The 24,206-nt window shown below is 37.5% G+C and overlaps 1 protein-coding gene across 2 annotated transcripts in view; it reads left to right on the plus strand.

The window, feature by feature from the left end:
• Positions 1-24,206, plus strand: part of IL15 (interleukin 15) — a 97,962-nt gene that overhangs the window by 51,030 nt on the left and 22,726 nt on the right. The window lies entirely within an intron of this gene.

The raw sequence follows: 24,206 nt of genomic DNA on the forward strand, positions 1-24,206 counted from the left end.
TTGTATTTCCTCTTGGCTGCTACTTAGTCATTGGATAATTCAAATCAATGGACATTTATTAAACTTCTATAATGTACATTGCAATGTTATACACTATAGGAGATATACAGACAATCACTTAATAGAGTCAGTATTCCAAAAGAGAGAGCCTCTATTTGAGGTCCTAAGACCCCCATAGAGAATTCTATGTTTTAACTTCAGAGGATTTTATCTAAAGTTTGGATATGTGCTTATATTCATTTTTCTGAGGAGCAGGCACATAGTTTTTAGATGTTAAAGATGTAATTGATAGGCCGGGCGCAGTGGCTCAAGCCTGTAATCCCAGCTCTTTGGGAGGCTGAGACGGGCGGATCACAAGGTCAGGAGATCGAGACCATCCTGGCTAACACGGTGAAACCCCGTCTCTACTAAAAAATACAAAAAACTAGCCAGGCGAGGTGGCGGGCGCCTGTAGTCCCAGCTACCCGTGAGGCTGAGGCAGGAGAATGGCGTAAACCCGGGAGGCGGAGCTTGCAGTGAGCTGAGATCTGGCCACTGCACTCCAGCCTGGGTGACAGAGCGAGACTCCGTCTCAAAAAAAAAAAAAAAAAAAAAAAAAAATGTAATTGATAATTTTTTTAAAAAGGTTGAAGAGCTCATGATCTCAGTATGTATGAAATAAGTGCACAACTAAAGAACAAGAGTCATAAAAGAGCAACAAAGCCTAAGCCGCGTTTAGAGAAAGGTAAACTGATATCTGACTGTGGTCGTTTAAGGAAAAACTTCTTAAAAGAGATGACTTTCGGAATAAATGCAGTGCATTTTTTGACCTAAGCTCCCTCACGGAAAAAAAGGATAGATTATAAAATCTCTGCTATTTTTCCCAGATATAAATTTATTTCTTGATTCAATCACCAAATGCTCTTCAGAATGCCAGTGACATCATAGGCACTCAAGAAACATCTGTTACTTGGTAAATCTGAAATTAAACTTTAAAAATTTATAGCCCCAAATATATCTATTATGTTGAGTTGAAATTTTAGAATATTATTGCATTAGCTTCCTAATGTTCCATGAATGAATAGATTTATCAGATGTTTATATACCATTAATCACAATCTTCCACTTGGCAGATCAGAATGTTTAATTCATTATTTCTCCTTCATTTCTTCATAACATTAAAAAAACTTTGTATTTTGTTATTCTTACTGTTACAGCCATTGGGGTCTCCTCATTAGTCTTTATGATTTGGAGGGGCAGGAACTCTCTTAGACCTGTGTGATATTATTTAGAACCTAGCACGTCCCCCTAATCAAAAAGGGACACAGTAGGCTGTGCCTGTAATCCCAGCACTCTGGGAGGTCGAGGTGGGCAGATCACGAGATCAGGAGTTTGAGACCCGTCTGGTCAACATGGCAAAACCCTGTCTCTACTAAAAATACAAAAATTAGCCAGGCATGGTGGTGGGCACCTGTAATCCCAGCTACTCAGGAGACTGAGGCAGGAGAATCGCTTGAACCCAGTAGGCAGCAGTTGCAGTGAGCTGAGATCGTGCCATTGCACTCCAGCCTGGGCAACAGAGCAAGAGTTCATCTCAAAACAATAAAAATTAAAAAATAAATAAAAGGTGGGGGAGGGGAACAGTAAATATTTAATCATAAATGAAAGGCTGCATATCAAGGTGCATCAAAATAATAAATTTCCTATTTCATTATCGCCCAGAATTTAAAGAGCACGAGCCCAGGAGTGAGACCACATGTTCAAATCCTGACACTGCCTAGTCCTCTGTGAGTCACTTTTGACACGTTCCTTAAATTTGTCACTCAGCTTTCTTGTCTGTGAAGTGCAGTAATGACAGTGCCTACCTCATAGGGTCATTGTGAGCATCAAATTTAGCGCTTGGCAAAGTGCCTAACACATCATAGGCAAGAGAGAATCCAGGTTTGTAGGGCCTTAAGCTTTTACAGTGTCTGAGCTCTCTTTAAGAAAATGAATTTCAATCTATGAATTCAAAATTAGTTAATTAGAACATTTTAAAGGTATTTCTTTGGAGTGGGAAATTATAGGCAGCAAAGGTCTGAAAAATACCCCAGTTATCATCAAGTATTATTGTTACTAGTAATTTCCTGACTCATTATAATACTTTATTTCCTATACATTTTCAGATGCATACACTCAGATTTCCTTTTTCAAATAATTGTTTTAAATAATTTCTATAAAGAGAATAGAAAGAAAATTCATTCTTTAGCAAAGTGGATTGTTATTTATTTATTTTTTATCGTTACTGGTTTAGGAAGTATTCATTTACTGAATTCATAATGTATTACTGAAAATGCCACATTCTGACTTCCTCCATGGCTTTTTGGCCAGTAAGTTCTTGTTTGGAAGGAAGCCTCAGAGAAGTTAGGTTATGGGTCTCACTTGGCATGGTCTCAGACAGGACAGTGCCTTGGCAGCGGCTCCATCCTGGCAGCCTTCTCTTGACTCCCCATCTTCATCCTTGTGAGCAGGGCAGGTCTTTCTGTGAGAGATGAGGGGAGGAAGTAGAAAGTAGCCAAGAGCCTGGGAGACAGTGGTCACAAAGCTTTGCATTTACATTATTAGGGTCACTAAGGTAAGATCCAAAATCTCCCTGAAGTCCATTGGGGTTAGGTTGTCTTTGAAGTGTAGATAGATTGAAGGAAATGCTGGCAGCCTGCCTCCTGATAGCATCTGCTGCAAACCCAGGATGATTTTTAGGAAGTAGAAGGTGAGGACCAGGCTAGGACCACTCTCCCCACACCTCCACTACAGGCCTGAGGCTATTACTTCCTCACTATAGAAAATGCAGGTGAGGAGCTCTGAAGCCTCAACTCCATTAATTCCCTAGTAAATCTTCTTCTGACTCTTAAGTGCTCAGTAAATTAGCACTTACCCAAATGATTTTACTGTTTCATTGGTAAATTATTTTTCATTGAAACCCTAGGAATTTTGTAATGAATACCTTTTTAAATTCTATTTTATTTTAAAAAAAACTTAGCATTAATTGTGTTTCTCCACTTTATTCCAAACAGGACAGAATTCTAAATAACGCAGCCTTTTACTAAAGTGAATTTGAAATGAGTTGTGATAGAGCAAATTTTTTTAATACCTCATGATCATGTTAAGATCTAATCATATTGAGAAAAAAAATGCCGTATTCATTTTATTCTTAAATATCATTTGTAGTGGACACTGTTCTGTGTCCATAGATCCTTTCAGAGATGAAGAATTTGTTATCCCAGTTGTTGGGAGTGCGGCTTGCTACCTGTTAAGATGACAGTTCTCTCCGGGACAAACTCTTTTTGTGCAAGATCACAATCACTCCCTAAGAGCAGCTAACACCCAGTGTTTCTTTGACAGGAGTTGGGTAGGGTTGTTTACAAAGGCTCTGGTCTAGTTCACCCAACTTGGCATAATTCTGAAGGATCATCCTAGCTTCAGAGCTCCACAAGGTCTGGCTAGTGACAGAACAGTGACTTTACTTCTCCTCCCTCTGACTGATTTACCTATCCTCCCTTCCCTGACACGTAGTGACCCTGAAAATATTTTCCAGTATACCTTGTGTACGTAAATCATTCTCAGAGTCTCATTCTTAGAGACCGCTACCTGAAGCATTTTCACAATTTTTAAGAGGCATAATGTGTTAAATAATAGCTTCTCTGGGGACAAGGGTGGAGATCACTTTAAAAATGTGATTGAATTCCAGAAACGTTCAAGTTGAAAAAAATCTTCTTACATTCAAGAAAGTGTGCTATCAGAGTATACAGGAGTGCTATAATTGTTTGCTCTATGTTAGCTGTGACCAATAACCTGAATCAATGAGAAGCCTTTCACTGAAGCCATTTTCTATAGAAAGGTTAAAGATTGTTGTTCTTTCCTTTTCCCACTGCAGTTTTCTCTTTATATGCTCTCTTGGCTTGATCTCTTTTGAACTCATGGTTTTTGACCATTGCAGTACATCTCTAGTTCTGCCATCTCTTGAGCTTCCGATTTACATATTCATCTGTCTGCCAGAGCCCTTTTGTTGATATCCCACCAGCCTCCCCAACTTAACATGTCCAACATTGAGTTAACTTTCCCTCAGATCAGTCCTGTCTTGTTTACAGTTTCAATTAGTGGCCCCACTACCCTGACATTTCAAATAATAAAACCGATTAATCATCCTAGATTCTTTCTTCTCCCTTATCCAGCATATGCAGACAGTCAACAAGACCTGCTAATTTTCCTATGAAGTATTATTCCAATCAGCTTCCTCTTTGCAATTCCTATTGCTACTTTCTCGGTTTAGGTTCCTATGAGGACTACTACAATAATAATTGACTTGTTTTCCTACCCTAAGCCTGGCTTCCTTTAAGCCCTCTGCATAGTGGTCCAGATACTCTACATCAAATACAAATTTGATCATGCCATTACATTCATGAACACAATGAACAGCAACTTCTCCTGTCAAGAAAGGCTCTCTATGACATACTCCTATTTTTTTCATTTTCTATATTACCACCACTCCCTTTGTCCAACTTTATGTGCTAGTAAAATTGAACTGCTTGGAGTCTACTGGTGTGCTTCATATTTCATGCCTCTGTGCCGTTGCCCATTATTTCCACTCTTCCAGGAAAGCACTTTTCTTCTTTATTAGATTAACTACCTTTAATCATTCTTTAAGATGATTTATTTTTATCATCTCTAGGATGTTTCTTGCATCTAAAAATCCTATAATACTGTAGTAATCCATTTTCTTACTGCTATAAAGATACTACCTGAGACTGGGTAATTTATAAACTTAAGAGGTTTAATTGACTTGCAGTTCTGTGTGACTGGAGACGCCTCAGGAAACTTACAATTATTGTGGAAGGTGAAGGGGAAGCAGACACCTTCTTCACAAAGTGGCAGGAGAGAGACAGCATGCAGGAGAAACTGCCAATTTTAAACCATCAGATCTCATGAGAATTCCATCACTATCATGAGAACAGCATGGGGGAAATGGCCCCTATGATCCAATCACCTCATACCAGGTTCCTCCCTCAACATGTGGGACTTACAATTCAAGACGAGATTTGGGTGGGGACACAGAGCCAAACATTATCATTCTTCCCCTGGCACTGCCCAAATCTCATGTCCTTTTCCATTTTGAAACCAATCACACCTTCCCAACAGTCCCCCAATGTCTGAACTCATTCTGGCATTAGCCCAAAAGTCCAAGTCCAAAGTCTCATCTGAGACAAGATAAGTCTGTTCTACCTATGAGCCTGTAAAATCAAAAACAAATTAGTTATTTCCAAGATAAAATGGGGGTTCAGGCATTGGGTAAATATTCCCATTCCAAATGGGAGAAACTGGACAAAACAAAGGGGGCACAGGCTCCATGCAAGTCTAAAATCCAACAGGGCAATCATTAACTCTTAAAGCTGCAAAATGATCTCCTTTGACTCCATGTCTCATATCCCTGGCAGGCTAATGCAAAGGGTGGGCTCCCAAGGCCTTGGACATCCCTACCCCTGTGACTCTGCAGCATACAGTCCCTTTAGTTGTTTTCATGGGCTGGCATTCAGCGCCTGTGGGTTTTCCAGGATCATGTTGCAAGCTGTCAGTGGATCTATCTTTCTGGGGTCTGGATGTCAGTGGCTGTCTTCACATAGCTTCACTAGGCAGTGCCTCAGTGGGGACTCTGTGTGGGGGCTCCAACTCCACAATTCCCCTCCACACTGCTCCAGCAGAGGTTCTCCAGGGACTTTGCCCCTGCAGCAGACTTCTTCCTGGATATCTAGGCATTTCCATACATCCTCTAAAATCTAGGCAGATGCTCCCAAAGCTCCACTCTCATCTTCTGTGCACCTGCAGGCTCAACACCACATGGAAACCATCAAGGCTTGGGGCTTGCACCCTTTAAAGCATGGCCCAAGCTGTGACTTGGTCCCTTTTAGCCCCAGCTGGAGCTGGAGTGGCTGGAACACAGGGTGCCATGTCCTGAGGCTGCACAAAGGAGCTGGGCCCTGGGCCTGGCCCACAAAACTGTTTTATTTTCCTAGGCCTCCAGGACTTAATGGGAGCAGCTGCCTTGAAGATCTCTGAAATGCCCTGGAGACATTTTCCCCATTGTCTTGGCAATTAACTTTTGGATCTTTGTTACTTAGGCAAATTTCTGCAGGCTTAATTTCTCCACAGAAAGTAGGTTTTCTCTACCAAATGGTCAGGCTGCAGATTTTCCAAACTTTTATGCTTTGTTTCCCCTTTAAACATAAGTTCAATTCAAACTATCTCTTTGAGAGCGCATAAAAACACGTACAGGAAAAGCCAGGTCACCTTTTGAATGCTTTGCTGTTTAGAAATTTCTTCTGCCAGATACCCTTAATCAACTCTCAAGTTCAGAGTTCCACAGATCTTTAGGTCAGGGGAAAAATGCCACCAGCTTCTTTGCTAAAGCATAGCAAAAGTGACCTTTACTCCAGTTTCCAAGTTCCTCACCTCCATCTAAGACCACCTCAGCCTGGACTTCGTTGTCCATATCACTATCAGTATTTTGGTCAAAATTATACAAGTCTCTAAGAAGTTCCAAACTTTTCCACGTCTGCCTGTCTTCTGAGCCTCCAAACTGTTCCAACGTCTGCCCGTTACCAGTTCAAAAGTCACTTCCACATTTTCAGATTATCTTTGTGTCAGTACCCCACTCTGCCTATTCTCTGTATTAGTCCATTTTCACACTTCTATAAAGATACTACTTGAGCACCACTGCACTCCAGCCTCAGCCAGGGCAACAGAGCAAGACTCCAACCCCCCCACCGCCCGCCAAAAAAAAAAAGAAAGATACTACCTGAGACTGGGTAGTTTATAAACAAGAGGTTTAACTGACTCACGGTTCTACATGGCTGGAGAGTCCTCAGGAAACTTACAATCATGGCAGAAGGCGAAGGGGAAGAAGGCACCTTCTTCACAAGGCGGCAATAGAGACAATGCAGGAGAAACTGCCACTTTTAAACCATCAAATCTTGTGAGAGCTCACTCAGTATCCTGAGAATAGCATGGGGAAAATTGCCTTCATGGTCCAATCACCACCTACTGGATCCCTCCCTCGACACACAGGGATTACAGTTCGAGATGAGATTTGGGTGGGAACGCAGAGCCAAATCATATCAAATACTATAACAAAAGTATGTGTTGATTTTCTATAAATTCCTAAAGGACAGGAACCATGCTCATTCACTTTTGTAACCATTGTGCCTGACACATAGGGGATACTCAGTAAATGTCTGCTGAACAGATCTGAAGAGTTAACAGTAATAGGTCCCTAGATCTCTTTGCACTTACTGACTTATTTCTTATTTGGTATATTATCAATTTTTCCATGATTGTTTCTTTAAAAATTAGTGCATTTATGATTTATTTATACAGTAAATATTTATTGAGTGGCAATCATATGAAAGATACTTCTAGATAGTGGGAAAACAAGAATAAATTAGTATTAAATGATTTAGATACACATTTATTGGATAAATAAGACAATTTCATTAGTCATTTGAAACAAAAAAATTAGTGAGCACATACTGTGTTCCAGGCACTATTCTGGAAGGAAGAAAATTCTGGGAAGAGAGGAAGGAGGTAGCACATATAGATTATTTTTAAGAGTTTTTTTATTGTACTGAAGACAGAAAGCTTAGGCAGTAGTTGGAGGAATTGGTGAGGTCAAGAGTCTTTCTATATGAGAGAAATAATTATATATAGGTATGCCTGATATAAATGATCCAGCAGTGTCAGAAAAACTGGTGATGTGGGAGACAGTGGGTTCAATTAATGGAACAATGGTGTTGAGAAAGTTTAAAAAGTCAAGTATTTACTGCACCAATGGATGGTTTTATCTTAGGTAGTGGCACAGTTTATCTATAGTTGTAAAGGGAAAACAGAGCAGATGGACACAGATACAAGGAGATGGAAGATGTGGAAGTCCTCTGGTGAGTCCTGTTTTCTAGGTGAAATAAGCAAGTGATCATCTACCTGTGAACATGGAGAGTACTGGTTTAAGGAAAAAAGAGAAGCAGAGCAACAGTCACCTGAGAAAATTACTAGACTATTAAATGTAATAAAATAGCTGGGCATTATTAAGGGTGGGTTCTCTTGAGGTTAGAGATCACAAATTGAAAGTGAGCTTCACCATTCAATATATGGTATTTCTCTAGGCACAGTCTGATGTAGGGGTGAGGTCACAGTAGGCAGAGAGGTGAACTTAACCAGGTCAGATACTTTATCAAGTAATTTCAATGAAGGAAAAAAGAGGCAGTGTTGTTGAATCTGGTTGCAATGGAGGTGGTACATGCTTATATTTAAGATCATGGAAGGCCTGCAACAGAAAGAATTGGGGAAGCCCAGGGCTCAATTCTCAGACCCTCTTCATCCTCCTTCCTTTGCTAGATGATCTCATCCAGCCTTGAGGCCCTGCAAATCATCAATAAGCAGGTCTATTCCAAATTTATATCTCCAGCCTGGACCTCTATCCTGAAATACAGCCCTCTTCTCAACATCTTGAAAAAATTGGTCATCTAAGAGGCATGAAACTTTCAAAAAACCCTAGACTTTTCCCACAGACCTGGTACTTCCACGGTTTCACCCATCTTAATAGATGGCAGCCCTGCTCTATTGGTATCTCAAGCCAAAACCTTTGGAGCCATCCTTGAGGCTTCCATTTCAAATGTGATGTCCAATTCATCGGCAAATCCTATACCATCAGAATATACACCTCTCTCCGTGTCCATTGCTATTTATTTTGGATTACTGTAGCACCTTCCCATTTGTCTCCCTGTGCCCATGCTTGTCCACACAAAAACTTCCTCAATATGGTAGCCCCGGTGTGCCTTTTAAAATTTAACACAATTTACATTCTCCTCACACTCAACATGCTTCAAATTGGTTTCCCAATGAAATCCCAGCTTCTTACCTGATGGCATACCTCCTGCCAGCCTAGCTAATTTTAACTTTATACTCTTTGCCCAACTTCTCCCAATCCTTCTAAGCCTCTTCTCATCCCTAGTCTCTCTTCTGCTCTGCTTCTATGATACCTTTTTTTTTTTTTTTTTTTTTTTTTAAAGATTCCACATATGAGTGAGATTATGTAGTACTTGTCTTTCTGTGTGTGGCTTATTTCACTTAACACGGTGTCCTACAAAGTTCACAAGTTCTCATAAAAGACAACACTTCATTCTTTTTATGACTGAATAGTATTCCATTGTGAATATATACCACATTATATTTATCCATTCATTTGTTGTTGGATACTTAAGGTTGTTTCCACATTTTGGGTTTTGGAAATAGTGCTGCAATAAACATGGGACTTCAGATATCTTTTGATATATTTATTTCTTTTTCTTTGCATGTATACCCATTAGTTGGATTGCTGGATCCAATGGTAGTTCTGTTTTCAATTGTTTGAGGAACCTCTATACTGTTTTCTGTAATGGTTGTGCTAGTTAACAATCTAACCAACAATGCATAAGCTGTGGCCTCTCTTCACATCCTCACTAACACTTGTTTTGTCTTTTTGATAATTCGAGATTTTTGTCCATTTTTCAAGTTCTATTGTTTCTTCAAAGTTGAGTTGTTTAAATTCACTGTATATTCAGGATATATACACTATATATTCAGATGGATAGTTTGCAAATATTAACATTTTCTCCTATTCTGTATGTTATCTCTTCACTCTGTTAATAGTTTCCTTTGCTGTTCAAAAACTTTTTAATTTGATATAATCTCATTTTTCTATTTTTGCTGCTTATGATTTTGAAGTTATTTAAAAATTATCTTTACCAAGCCAAATGTCATGAAACATTTCCCCTATATTTTCTTCTAGTAGCTTTGCCATTTTAGGCTTTACATTTAAGTAATTTAATTCATTTTGATTTGACTTTTGCATATAGTCTAATTTTCTGCATGTGATGATGCAATATTCCAGCAAAATTTATCTAAAGACTGTCTTTTACCCAATATATATTCTTGGCACCCTTGTTGAATGTCCACTGTAGGTGTGTGAACTTATTTCTGGGTTTTCTTTGCTGCTCAACTGGTCTATGTGTCTGTTTTTTATGCCAGTATCATGCTGTTTTGGTGACAAGAACTTTGTAGCATATTTCAGGTAATATGATGCCTCCTACATTATTCTTTTTGCTCTGAATTTTTTGGCTATTTGGGGTGTTTAGTAGTTCCACATGAATTTTAGGATTTCTTTTATATTTATGTGAAAAACATCATTAGTATTTTGATAGGTATTCCATTAAATCTGTAGATTGCTGTGGGTAGTGTGGTCATTTTAACAATATAAATTATTCTACTTCATGAACACTGGATAGCTTTCCATTTTTTTCAGCGTCTTCACATTCATTCAGAAAAGGTTTATAGTTCTTAGTGTATGGAATTTTATTACTTTTCATTTTTATTTAAATAGAGTTTAGGTAACTGTGGTTTTTGGTTACAATGATAAGTTCATTAGTGGTGATTTCTGAGATTTTAGTGTACCCATTACTCGAGTAGCATACACTGTACCCAATATGTAGTCTTTTATTCCTCACTCTCCTCCCAACCTTTCTCCCTGAGTCCCCAAAGTTGATTATATAATTTTTATGCTTTTATGTCCTCATAGCTTCGCTCTCATTTACAAGTGAGAATATATAACATTTGGTTTTCCATTCTTGAGTTAGGTCACTTACAATAATGGCCTCCAGCTCCATCCAAGTTGTTGCAAAATATATTATTTCATTTCTTTTTATGGTTGAGTAGTATTCCATGCTGTATATATATGAGATTTTTTTTAATCCACTCGATTGATGGGCATTTAGGTTGGTGCCATATCTTTGCAACTGTGAATTGTGCTGCTATAAACATGCGTGTACATGTGTTTTTTAAATATAATGACTTATTTTCCTTTGGGCAGATACCAAGTAGTGGGATTGCTGGATCCAGTGGTAGTTCTACTTTTAGTTCTTTAAGGAGTCACTGTACCTGCTTTCCATAGTGGTTGTACTAGCTTACATTCCCACCAGCAATGTAAAAGTGTTCCTTTTCACCACATCCACACCAGCATCTATTGTTTTTTGACCTTTTAATTATGGCCATTCTTGCAGGAGTAAGGTGGTATCTCATTGTGGTTTTAATTTACATTTCCCTGACGATTAGTGATATTGAGATTTTTTTCATGTTTGTTGGCCATTTGTATATCTTCTTTTGAGAATTGTTTATTTATGTCCTTTGCCCACTTTTTGATGTGATTATTTGTTTTTTTCTTGCTGATTTATTTGAGGTCCTTGTACATTATGGATATTAGTCTTTTGTCAGTACATAGTTTGCAAATATTTTCTCTCAATTTGTGAGGTGTGCATTTACTCTGCTGATTATTTCTCTTGCTGTGCAGAAACTTTTTAATGAGGTTCCATTTATTTATTTTTGTTTCTGTTGCATTTGCTTTTGGGGTCTTAGTCATAAATTCTTTGCCTAAGCCAATGTCTAGAGGAGTTTTCCCAATGTTATCTTCTAGAATTTTTATGGTTTCAGCTCTTAGATTTAACTCTTTGATCCATCTTGAGTTGATTTTTGTATAAGGTGAGAGACGAGGATCCAGTTTCATCCTTCTATATGTAGTTTGCCAGTTTTCCCAGCACTATTTATTGAGTAGGATGTTCTTTCCTCAGTTTATGTTTTTGTATACTTTGACAAAGATCAGATTGCTTTAACTATCTGGCTTTATTTCTGGGTTCTCTATTCTGTTCCATTGATCTACATGCCTATTTTCATACCAGTACTATGCTGTTTTGGTAACTATATCCTTGAAGTGTAATTTGAAGTCAGATAATGTGATGCCTCCAGATTTGTTCTTTTTGCTTAGTCTTGCTTTCGCTATGTGGGTTCCTTTTTGGTTCCATATGAATTTTAGGATTGTTTTTTCTAGTTCTGTGAAGAATGATGATGGTATTTTGATGGGAATTGCATTGAATGACCAGATTGCTTTTGGCAATATGGTCACTTTCACAATATTGATTCTACCCATCCATGAGAATGGGACCTGTTTCCATTTGTTTGTATCATCTATGATTTCTTTCAGCAGTGTTTTGTAGTTTTTCTTGTAGAGAGGTCTTTCACCTCCTTAGTTAGGTATATTCCATTATTTCTTTTTTTTCAGCTATTATAAAAAGGGATTGAATGACAGTTCAATCAATTTATACTTTACCGATATGGATGCCCTTTATTTCTTTCTCTTGTCTGATTGCTCTGGTCAGGACTTCCAGTACTATGTTGAATAGAAATGGTGAAAGTGAGCAAGTGAGCGTCCTTGTCTTGTTCCAATTCTCAGGGGGAATGCTCTCAACTCTTGCCCATTCAGTACTATATTGCCTGTGGGTTTGTCATATATGGCTTTTATTACTTTGAAGTAAGTCCCTTTTATGCCTATTTTGTTGAGGGTTTTAATTATAAAAGGAGGCTGGATTATATCAAATGCTTTTTCTGTGTCTATTGAGATGATCATATGGTTTTTGTTTTCAATTATGTTTATATGATGTATCATATTTATTGACTTGCATGTGTTAAACTGTCCCTGCAACCCTGGTATGAAACTCACTCGATCATCATGTATTATCTTTTTGATATGCTGTTCAATTTGGTTAGCTAGTATTTTATTAAGGATTTTTGCATCTGTGTTCATCAGGGATATTGGCCTGCAGTTTTCTTTTTTTGTTTTGTTCTTTCTGGTTTTGGTATTAGGGTGATACTGGCTTTATAGAATGATTGAGGGAGGATTCTCTCTTTATCTTTTGGAATAGTTTTAGTAGGATTGGTACCAATTCTTCTTTGAATGTCTGATAGAATTCAGCTGTGAATCCACCTGGTCCCAGACTTTTTTTTTGTTGGCAACTTTTTTATTAGTGATTCAACCTGGCTGCTTGTTATTGGTCTGCTCAGGGTTTCTATTTCGCCCTGATTTAATCTAGGAGGGTTGTATATTTTCAGGAATTTATCTATTTCCTGTAGGTTTTCTTGTTTGTATGCATAAAGTCGTTGATAGTGGCCCTGAATGATCTTTTGTATTTCTGTGGTTTGGGTTGTAAAATATCTTGTTTCATTTCTAATTGAGCTTAATTTGATCTTCTCTCTTCTTGCTTAATCATACCAATGGTCTATCCATTCTGTTTATTTTTTCAAAGAACCAGCTTTTTGTTTCATTTATCTTTTGCATTTTTTTTTGTTGTTGTTGTTGTTTCATTTTCATTTAGTTCTGCTCTGATCTTTGTTATTTTTTTTTCTTCCGCTATGTTTGGGTTTAGTTTGTTCCTGTCTCTTAAATTCCTTGAGGTGTGATATTAGGTTGTTTATTTGTGCTTTTTCACTTTTTTGTGTAGGCATTTAATGCTATTAACTTTCTTCTTAACACTGCTTTTGCTGTATCCCAGAGGTTTTGATAAATTGTGCCACTATTATAATTCTTTTCAAAGGATTTTAAAATTTCCATCTTGATTTCATTGTTAAGCCAAAAATCATTCAAGAGCAGATTATTTAATTTCCATGTATTTATAAAGTCTCGAGGGTTCCTTTTGGAGTTGATTTCCAGTTTTATTCTACTGTGGTTTGAGAAGATATTTGATATGATTTTGATTTTCTTAAATTTAATGAGAATTGTTTTGTGGTTTATCATATGGTCTATCTTGTAGAATGCTCCATGTGCTGATGAGAAGAATGTATGTTCTATAGTTGTTAGGAAGAATTTTCTGTAAATATCTGTTAAGTCTATTTGTTCTATGGTATAGTTTAAGCCTATTATACTTTGTTGACTTTCTACCTTCATGATCTATCTGGTGCTGTCAGAGGAGTATTAAAGTGCCCCACTATTATTATGTTGCTGTATAACTCATTTCTGAGGTCTAGTAGCTATTGTTTTATAAATTTGGGAGCTCTAGTGTTAGGTGCATATAAATTTAGGATTGTAATATCTTTCTGTTGGACTAATCTTTTATCATTATATAATGTCCTTCTTTGTCTTGTTTTACTGTTGTTGCTTTAAAGTCTGTTTTGTCTGATGTAAAAATAACTACTCTTGTTTTGTGTTTCCACTTGCATGGAATATCTTTTTCTACCTCTTTCCCTTAAGTTTATTTGAGTCCTTATGTGTTAGCTGCGTCTCTTGAAGACAGCAGATATTTGGTTATTGGCTCTTTTATCCATTCTGCTATTCTGTATCTTTTAGGTGGAGCATTTAGGCCATTTACATTCAACATCAATATTGAGATGTGAAGTAGTGTTCTATTCATCATGTTAGTTGTTTCCTAGATACTTTGCTTTTATTGTGTTATTATTTTATATACTCTATGAGAATTATTTATTTATTTTGAGATGGAGTTTCCCCCTTGTCATCCAGGTTGAGGTGCAATGGTGCGTTCTTGGTTCACTGCAATCCCCACCTCCCAGGTTCGGGCGATTCTCCTGCCTCAGTCTCCTGAGTTGCTGGGATTACAAGCACCCACCAACATGCCTGGCTAATTTTTGCATTTTTAGTAGAGATAGGGTGTCACCATGTTGGCCAGGCTGGTCTCAAGCTCCTGACCTCAGGTGATTCACCTGCCTCAACCTCCCAAAGTTCTGGGATTACAGGAGTGAGCCACTGTGCCTGGCTGAGATTTATTCTTTAAGGAGGTTATATTGAACTTTTGTTTCAAGATTTAGAACTTCTTTTAGGATTTCTTGTAGTGCTGGGTTGGTAGGGGCAAATTCCCTTGGTGTTTGTTTGTCTGAAAAATACTTGCCCTCTCCTTCATTTATGAAACTTAGTTTTGCTGGATAAAAAGAGTCTTAGCTGACAATTATTTTGTTTAAGGAGGTTTAAATATAGGGCCCCAATCCCTTCTGGCTTGCAAGGTTTCTGATGATTTATCTGCTGTTAATCTGATAGGTTTGACTTTATAGGTTGTCTGATGCTTTTTTCTCACAGTTCTTAAGATTCTTTCCTTTGTCTTGACTTTAAATAGCTTGATGATGATGTGCCTCAGTGACGATCTTTGTGCAATTAATTTTCCAGGAGTTTTTAAAGCTTTTTATATTTGGATGTCTAGATCTCTAACAAGGTCAGGGAAGTTTTCTTCAATTATTCCCTCACATATGTTTTTCAAACTTTTAGACTTCTGTTTTCCATCTGGAACACTAATTATTCTTACGTTTGGCCATTTTACATAATCCCCATATTTCTTGGAGACTGTGTTCATTAAAGAAAAATTGTTTTTGTCTTTGTCTGATTGATTTATTTGAAAGCCTTGTCTTTGAGCTCTGAAATTCATTCTTCTACTTGTGCTACTTCTACTTGTTCTAGTCTATTGTTGAACCTTTCCACTGCATTTTGTATTTCCATAGCATGTCTTTCATTTCCAGAAGTTCTGATTGTTTTATATAATATCTATTTCTCTAGAAAAATGTTCATCCATATTCTGGATTATTTTTTAAATTTCTTTAAGTTGCTTTTTGCCTTCTCTGGTTTCTCCTTGAGTAGCTGAATAGTCAACCTTCTGAATTCTTTATCTGGCATTTCAGAGATTTCTTCTTGGTTTTGTTCCATTGCTGGGGAGCTAATGTGATCTTTTGGGGGTGTTATAGAACATTTTTTCTCATATTACCAGAATTACTTTTCTAGTTCCTTCTCATTTGGGTAGACTATTTCTTCAAATTGTTCTTGAATTTAGTTTTCATGGGATTGAGTTGTTTTTTTTTTTTTTTTTTTGAGTTGTTTTAATATATTTTTTCCCTCTTGAGGATCTGACTTAAGATCCTTTTTTATACTTTATTTTTATATATAAAAATTTATATAAATTATATATAATTACATATATACAATTACATATATTATGTATAATATACTATATATTATATAGTATATTTTATATTAAATCTTATGTTAAATTATATATTATATTTATATAAATTATATATATAAATTATATATATAAAATTTATATTACATACAAATTATTTATATAAAATAAAGTTTATACTTTATTTTAGCCTAATTTAATTCTTGGTGCTTTTAGGGTGAAGACTTTGTATGAGTTCTTTAGTCATAGAGAGACTTCGTGTACTGGTTTTTCTAAATGTTGTTTGTAGTAGTTATGTACTTGGTGTGTGGGCAAGTTCACTGTCTCCTGTGGAGTTGGAATGGCTGGAATCTCTTGAATTTTATCTCATTCTCTTGTGATGTACACTTTATTTATTTAATTTTGCTCCAGTATTTTATTTACTGAGTTGATGATTCAGGCTTCAATCCAATAGGAGAGGTAGCCCTTAGTAGTCACTGGCTGTAGCTAAGGCAGGTGGGTACACGTAATACTCAGTGGTGGGCAGGGATCCCAGCCTTGATGAAGGTGGCTAGGGGAGTTCTCAATTAGATGTGCAGAGGTTGTACCAGGATGAAGGGTGTGAGCTACCTCAGTTCCCCTGCCAGGCCAGCAGAAAAACTATCCACCTCCCAGCCTCACTTCTGTACCAGTGTTCTGGCTATTCAGATCATACAGGCACCTCTTTTCACGCATAGGAATGTTGGTGTTCCAAGTAGGGGGGAATTGTGACCCTGCCTCTCATACAGGCCTGAATATGGGGTGTACCCTCCCCGCCCCCGTTGGGCTGCAATCACTATGAAGTGTTCCAGAAAGGCTGTCTATACATGCATCCACACTGCATTCTTGTGGTAGAAACTCCAGTTGTGTCTGCAGTGATGTACCAGGGTTGAACAAGGATCTCTTCTCCAAGACCCTTCATGATCACAGAGGCTGCCTGCCTGTTTGGGTAGAGGTGCTGACTGACCCCTCTATTGTGTCCAGCTCTGCACTTGGGTCACTGCTGTAAGAAACATTCCACTAGTGGAAAGATCCGGGACTCAAGCCTGCTGTTCAGACTCTTTTGTCCTATGGGTGTTCTCTTGATATGGTGTTCTACCCCTTCCCCTAAAAATGGGACTTCTTGAGAGCCGAACTGCAGTGATTACTATTGATCTTCTTGGTCTAGCCACCCAGTAGGGCTACCAGACTCTGGGCTGGTGATGGAGAATATCTGCAAAGGATCCAGTGATGTGACCTGTCTTCAAGTCTCCCAGCAATGGATACCAGCGCCTGCTTTGAATGGAGGTGGCAGGGGAGTGACATAGACTCTGAGATTCCTTGGTTGTCAATAGACTTAGTGTGCTGGCTTTCTTAAATGCTGGTTGTACTAATAGTGAACTTGTCATGTGGACAGACTCAGGACCCCTGGATAGCCAGGGTATTGCAGGCAGTGGTGTAAGCTGAGATCACACAGCCGTTTTCTCCTTCCTGAGAGCAGTGATATTCTGCTGAGAGGTATTGTAATGGCCTGAGTTGGCTGGCCTCCAGCCGGAGGTGGCGCTTGCAAGACAGCACCAGCTGCAGTAGCAGCAGTGGGATTTGAGCTTGCTCTAAGTTGCTCAGGGGAATTATTCTGGTTTCTCAGGTGATGGACAGGGCCGTAGAGCTCCCAAAAGTTTGTTATTTGCGTTAATCTACTAGGGTGAGTGGAGAAATATCACCAGGTGGGGGCAGGGTTAGGTGGATCTGAGCTCAGATTCCCCTTGGGTGGGGCCTGCCACAGTCACTGTAAGAGGCATGGGGTGGTTTGCAGGCCAATAGGGTAATATTCCAGAGGTGAGTATAACTGCCTCTGCTATGCAGAAGATTTCACAAAGGGAGTGGGGAGTAGCGGGCAGCAGTAAGCCTCATCCAGCTTCAATGCAGTTGGCAAGGTCAGTCTTGTTTCTGAAGTGCCATGCTATTAGCACCAGGTTTAGGTCCACATAGCCTGTGCACAGAACTCAGACTTGCCTGAGGCCATACGTTCCCTGTAGAAATAGCAAGCATGACTTTCGGGTCATGTCCCTTCTCCTCTGCCCTCAAGGCTGGTCAGCGGTGCTCTTCCCACTCGCCAGCAAGTTCTGTTGATGGGTGTTTGTCCTTACTCAAAATTATACCACAAATTCAGCTGGGAGCTTATTTCACCCTGTGACCCCTCCCTGAGCTCATTGGCTAACTTTCTTGAGGGCTCCTGTGAGATATAGTCAGGAATGGCTTCCCTTGGTTCACACTAGAGACTCGGAATACCTGCAAGGCACTTCCTGCGACTGCTTCTGCTTTTATTTTCACGAGGCTCCCTAAATTTGTTCCAGCTCTGGGTAGCATTAAGGCCTTCTCCTGTGGCCTGGATTTTCAGAATCCTTCGTGGGGATATGTGCTCAAAGGCAGAATCTCCCCCTCTTATACTCTGGGAACTTTTATTTTTTTTCCTATCTCATGGAGTAGGCTGCAGCCTACCCCTTCTTTCAAAAGGTCTGTGGATTTTTCCAGTTTTCCCAGTGGGAGAGACATGCTAACACTGCCTCCTATCTGCTATCTTGAAAAAAAAAAAAAGGTGTATGGATCATTCACTTCCTTCGCTAAGTTTATTTCTAGGTATATGATTTTTTAAAATTTTTTGTAAATAGGATCGCTTTTTGATTTCCATTTTAGCTAATTCATTATTGGTGTATAGAAATGCTGGCGATTTTTATATGTTGATTTTCTATCCTGCAACTTTACTGAATTTGTTAATTTTAAAAGTTTTTTGATGAAGTCTTTGGGGTTTTTAATATATAAAGTTTTGTCATCTGCAAACTGGGACAGTTTGACTTCCTCCTTTCCAATTTGGATGCCTTTTATTTATCTGGCCTAATTGTTCTGGGTAAGATTTCCAGTACTATGTTGAATAGAAGTGATGGATAGGCATCCTTGTCTTGTCTTTAATCTTAGAAGAAAAGCTTTCAGCTCTTCCTTCTTTTGTATGATGTTAGCTGTTGTTTTGTCATATATGACCTAAGAAGATACATTCCTTGTATGTCTAATCTTTTTGTGAGTTCTTCACATGAAGGAATGTTGAATTTTTTCAAATGCTTTTCTGCATATTATCATCTGTATTTTGTCTTTCTTCCTGTTAATGTGTTGTACCATATTTATTGATTAGCTTGTTATGCCATGCTTACCATGCTTGCGTCTCTGGGATGAATTCCTCTTACTCACACTAAGTGATCTTTTTAATATGCTGTTGGATTCAGTTTGCTACTATCTTGTTAAGAATCTTGTATCTATGTTCATCATCAATATTCACCTATAGTTTTATGTTTTTATTGTGTCCTTGTCTGGTTTTGGAATCAGATTAATGCAGGCATTATAAAATAAGTTTAAAAGTTTTCTCCCATTTTCAATTTTCTTCAGTAGTTTGAGGAGAATTGATATTAGTTCTTTATATATTTGGTGGAATTCAGCAGTGAAGCTTTCAGGTCCTGGTCTTTTCTTTGATGATGGAAGACTTATTAGTGATAATAATAAATAATAATTTATGTTAATTGTTATTAATTTCTTTACTCATTATCAGTCTGTTCATATTTTATATTTCTTGGTAGATTTTATATTTTAATTTTGATAGGTTGCATGTGTTCAGAAATTTATTCATTTCTTCCATGTCATCAATTATTTTGGTGTATACTTGTTCATAATAGTCTCTCAGGATCCTTTGCATTTTTGCAGTATCAGTTATGTCTCATTTTTCATCTCTTATTTTATTTACTTGAATCTCTCTCTTGTTTTTTAGCTTAGGTAAAGGTTTGTTGATTTTTATCTTTTTAAAAAGCCAAATCTTTGTTTTGGTTTTTATATGAATTTTTTTTTAGTCTATATTTTATTTATGTTTTGAATTTTATCATTTCTGTCCTTCCTTCTACCAATTTTGGGTTTACTTGTTCTTGTTATTTTTAGTTCCTTGAGGTGAATCATTGGATTGTTTACTAGAAATCTTTCTTCTTCTTTGATGCCGGCATTTACTGTTATAAACTTCCCTCTCAGAGCTACTTTCACTTAGGTTTTGTCCCTTAGGTTTTGATATGATATGTTTTCATTCTTGTTTGTCTGAAGAAAATAGTTTTTCACTTTTAATTTCCTCATTGACTCATTGGTTATTTAAGAATAAGTTGCTTAATTTCTATGTATTTTTAAATTTTCTGAAGTTTTAATTTTAGTATTGATTTCTAGTTTTATTGCATTACGGTTAGGAAAGATACTTGGTATGGTATCTATCTTTTTAAAATTTTTAAGACTTGTTTTGTGGCCTAACATGTGATCTAGCCTAAAAAATTGTTCCATATGCAGTGAGAAGAATGCGTACTCTGTTGGATGCAGCATTCTGTAAATGTCTGTTAGGTCCATTTGGTCTATGGTATAATTTAAGTCCAATGTTTTTATGTTGATTTTTTGTCTAGATGATCGGTTCATTGTTGAAAGTGGTATATTGAAGTCCTCTACTATTACTGTATTGCCCTCTATTTCTCCTGTTAGGTCTAACAATATATTTGCTTTAGATATCTGAGTGCTCTGGTGTTGGGTGCATAAATATTTATAGTTGTTACATCCTCTTATAGAATTGATTATTTTTATATAATGACCTTCTTTACCTCTTTTTACAGTTTTTTACTTGATGCCTATTTTATCTGATATAAGTATGGCTATTTCTGCTTGTTTTTTGTTTCTGTTTGCGTGAAATATCTTCTTCTATCCCTCCACTTTCAGTGTGTGTTACACTTGTTGGCAGCATATAGTTGGTTCCTTTTAAAAATTTATTTAGCCACTCTCTTATCTCTTAACTGGAGAATTTAGTCCACTTACATTCAAGGTTATTATTGATAGATAATAACTTACTCCTGACATTTAAAAAAATTACTTTCTGGTTATTTCGCAAATGTTTTGTTCCTTTCTTCCTCTTTTATTGTTTATCTCTGTGGTTTGGTGGTTTTATGTGGTACTAAACTTGGTTTCTCTTCTCCATGCTTGTATATGTTATATATGTTGTATCTTTCTTTGTGGTTATTATGAGAATAAACAGTCTTATGGCTTATTTAAATCTGATAGCAAGTTAATTTTGGTCACATAAAAATACTCCAGATGTTTTCTCTTTTCTTCACTATTCATATATCTGTTTCCTTAATTTACTTCTTTACCCATTATGTAGCTGTTGTAATTTTTGATGATTTTGACTTTAAACCTTCATACTAGAGGATTAAAAGATTTGCACAACATTAGAGCACTCAGATATTCTGAGTTTGAATGAATTTACCTATACTGGTGAGCTTTATATTTTCATAAGTTTTTATTATAGTAATAATCAGCCTTTCATTTCCAACTGTAGCACTCCTTTAAGCATTTCTTATAAGATCAGTTGAGTGGTGATGAATCCCATCAGTGTTTGTTTGTCTGGGAATGTCTTCATTTCTCCTTCATTTTTGAAGGGATAGCTTTACTGAATATAGTATTCTTGGCTGATTTTTTTTTTTTTTTAAATTTTCAGCACTTTGAATATATCATGCCATTCTCTCCTAGTCTACTGAAAAATCTGATAGTCTAATAGAGATCCTTTTGTATGTGAGTTAACACATCTGTCTTGCAGCTTTTAGAATTCTTTGTCTTTGACTTTTGACAGTTTGATAATCATGTGCCTCAGAAAGGATCTTTTGGGGTTCAATTTAATTAGGGACTTTTCAGCTTCCTGAATCTAGATGTTTATATCTCTTCTCATACTTGGGAAGCCTAAAGCTATTATTTCATTAAATACGTTTCCTATGCCTTTTTAAAAAATTTCTTCTTCATCTGGCATTCCTCTAATGTGAATATTTGTTTGCCTAATTGTATCCCATGTATTGTGTAGACTTTCTTCATTCTCTTTTGTTCTTATTTCTGTGTTTTTCATCTGACTGGGTTATTTCAAAGACCTGTTTTCTAGTTCAGAAATTCCTTCATGAAAGATCTAGTCTATTGTCAAAATTTTCACTTGTATTTTTGAAATTTTCACTTATCAAATTTTTCAGCTCCCAGATTTCTGTTTGGTTCTTTTAAAATTATATTTGTATATTATGAATTTTTCATTCCAATTATTGATTGTTTGTGTTCTATTATCTCACTGAGTTTTTTTAGAGATTATAATTTTTAATTTTTTTTAGGCATTTCATAAGTATCATTTTACTTGGGGTCTTCTACTAGGATTTATTGTGTCCCTTTGTGGGTATCATGTTTTCTTGCTTTTATTATATTTCCTTTGTCTCTGCATTGATATTTGTTCATATAGTAGAATAGTTTTTGTTTCCAATGTTATGGAGTAGCTTTTTTAGGGAGAGACATTTCCTGTAGATAAGTCTTAGGGTGTAAATTCAGTATGGAGAATGGCTTTGATTCTGAGTGGACTCAGTAGCATGGTATCTGTGCAGTTTCTTTGGCTATAATACTCATCAGTGATGTCTGTGATTGCCTCAGTGGCCTACGCTGTGAGAGCTTTTGAGGCAGTGGCATGGTTTTCTTGGGGTGGGAGCACTGGGTTGGTTTTCAGGTTGGGCATGTGTGGGCACAGTGAGCTGACAAGCTGTCTGGCTACCTCTCCAGAGAGTCAGTGGCTAATGCTGTGCTGGCTATTGGGCCAGACTTAAGCTTACAGAGATGCTACCAGCAAAGTAGCTGTGTGACTTTCTTTTCAGGGAGGCAGGGCTGCCACCAAACTAGATGAGCACAGCAATGCCAAGCATCCCTGTGGCAGTCTGTTGGAGAGGCAGAGCTGCTGCAGGACTGGATGTCAGGCTGCATGTGAATGTCTGTGGGTGCAGTAAGGCCAGGCAGCTCTGCAGTTGTCTTTCACAGGAGTGGATTGCCACACGACCACTTGCCAGGCTGAGTGCAGGCACATGCATGCTCAGTGTGCTTGCTGGCTGTGAAGCACAGGCATGTGTTGGTAACATGGCTAGTGGCTGTTTCAAAGCTTCCCTGCTGTGCATATCTGCCTGTTCCCTGAGATGGTGGTGTGCTGTGTGAGTTTTGACACTGGGGTCTTGGTCATCATGATATGCCTATGCTCTAGGTAGCTGAGTTTGTGGAGTTGCAAGCATTCATGTGAACATCGTGGAATGAGAGCAGGGCCTCAGGATGGAGACAGTCAGTTGCTATTGGCCCTTAGTACTGGGTCTGGTTTTAAGAAGCCATTGAGCTGTATCATCTTAGGTCTTAAGGGTGGGAGGTGTTGAAGGCGGGCTCCTACTCTGAGGCAGTGCAGCTGTACAAACTTCTGGCTAATCTCCAAACTGGATTCAAAACCTGTAAGGACCAGGAAACTCTCCTGCAGCAAGGATTTCTGGCATGTGTGGTAACAATTGGGACTGCTGGGGATTTACAGCTTACGTTTACCCCATAAGAAGAAGTCTCCCTGACTCTGAGCTAATTCTGGTGAAGATGACATTGTGGCAGAAGTAGATTACTTGCTCTCCTCTCTATGGTGCTATTCTCGCCTTCTGCGCTTCCCAGGGATGTTGCCACTTCCCTGGTGCTCTCCATCATACTTCCTCAGTCACTCCAGTCAAATTATAGATGTTTAGTCATTGTTTTGATCCCGTTTAGTTGGGGGAAGAAGCACCAGGTAACTATAGTCAGTCATCTTTCTGACTTCATTTGGACAGGTATTTTAATTAAGTGCCATTTCCAGATTGACTTCCTCTTTTATTTAGGATTACTTTAAATGATAATTTTATATTTATAAGTGGACAGGATTTTTTATTGGCTAGTCTTTTATTATTAATTTGTAATTCAATATTATTAAAATTTTTGGGATTCAATATTCTATTTAATAGTTCAATATTATTAATTTTTTGGATTTTTTGGATCATATAATGTAACAAGCATGAATTTAGATTTCTGTAATGTTCGATACTTTATTTTAGATCTAGGACATAAATATTTTAGGTCTAGGTCATGGATGACCTTTTACAAATATTCTGTATGTTTATTTTTAATGTACTATCACTGTGGTGTAGGATGTCATGTATCTAATCTGTTTAACCAAATGTACATATATACTACATAAAAAGATTGTTCATTGTGTTTTTAAAATTTACCCTAGGCATTGGTTTGCTGGAGCCAGCTCTAATTGGCTCATTAGGGCCAATGGTTAAATAGTTAGGAATTTTATGAGCCAGCTTTTAAACCATTGGTATTTTGAAGTCAGTATAGTGAGGTTTTTATACAACAAAAATTGGCAAATGCTACAAAGTAATGATTTTTTTTTGAGAGCTCGTTTATTGGCATATCAATGCTAGCTTCACTGATTACTGTATATGTTTAAATTTCTAAAAAACTAGGTTA

Source organism: Theropithecus gelada, chromosome 5 (genome assembly GCF_003255815.1).
Source record: "Theropithecus gelada isolate Dixy chromosome 5, Tgel_1.0, whole genome shotgun sequence".
NCBI classification, from domain to species: domain Eukaryota; kingdom Metazoa; phylum Chordata; class Mammalia; order Primates; family Cercopithecidae; genus Theropithecus; species Theropithecus gelada.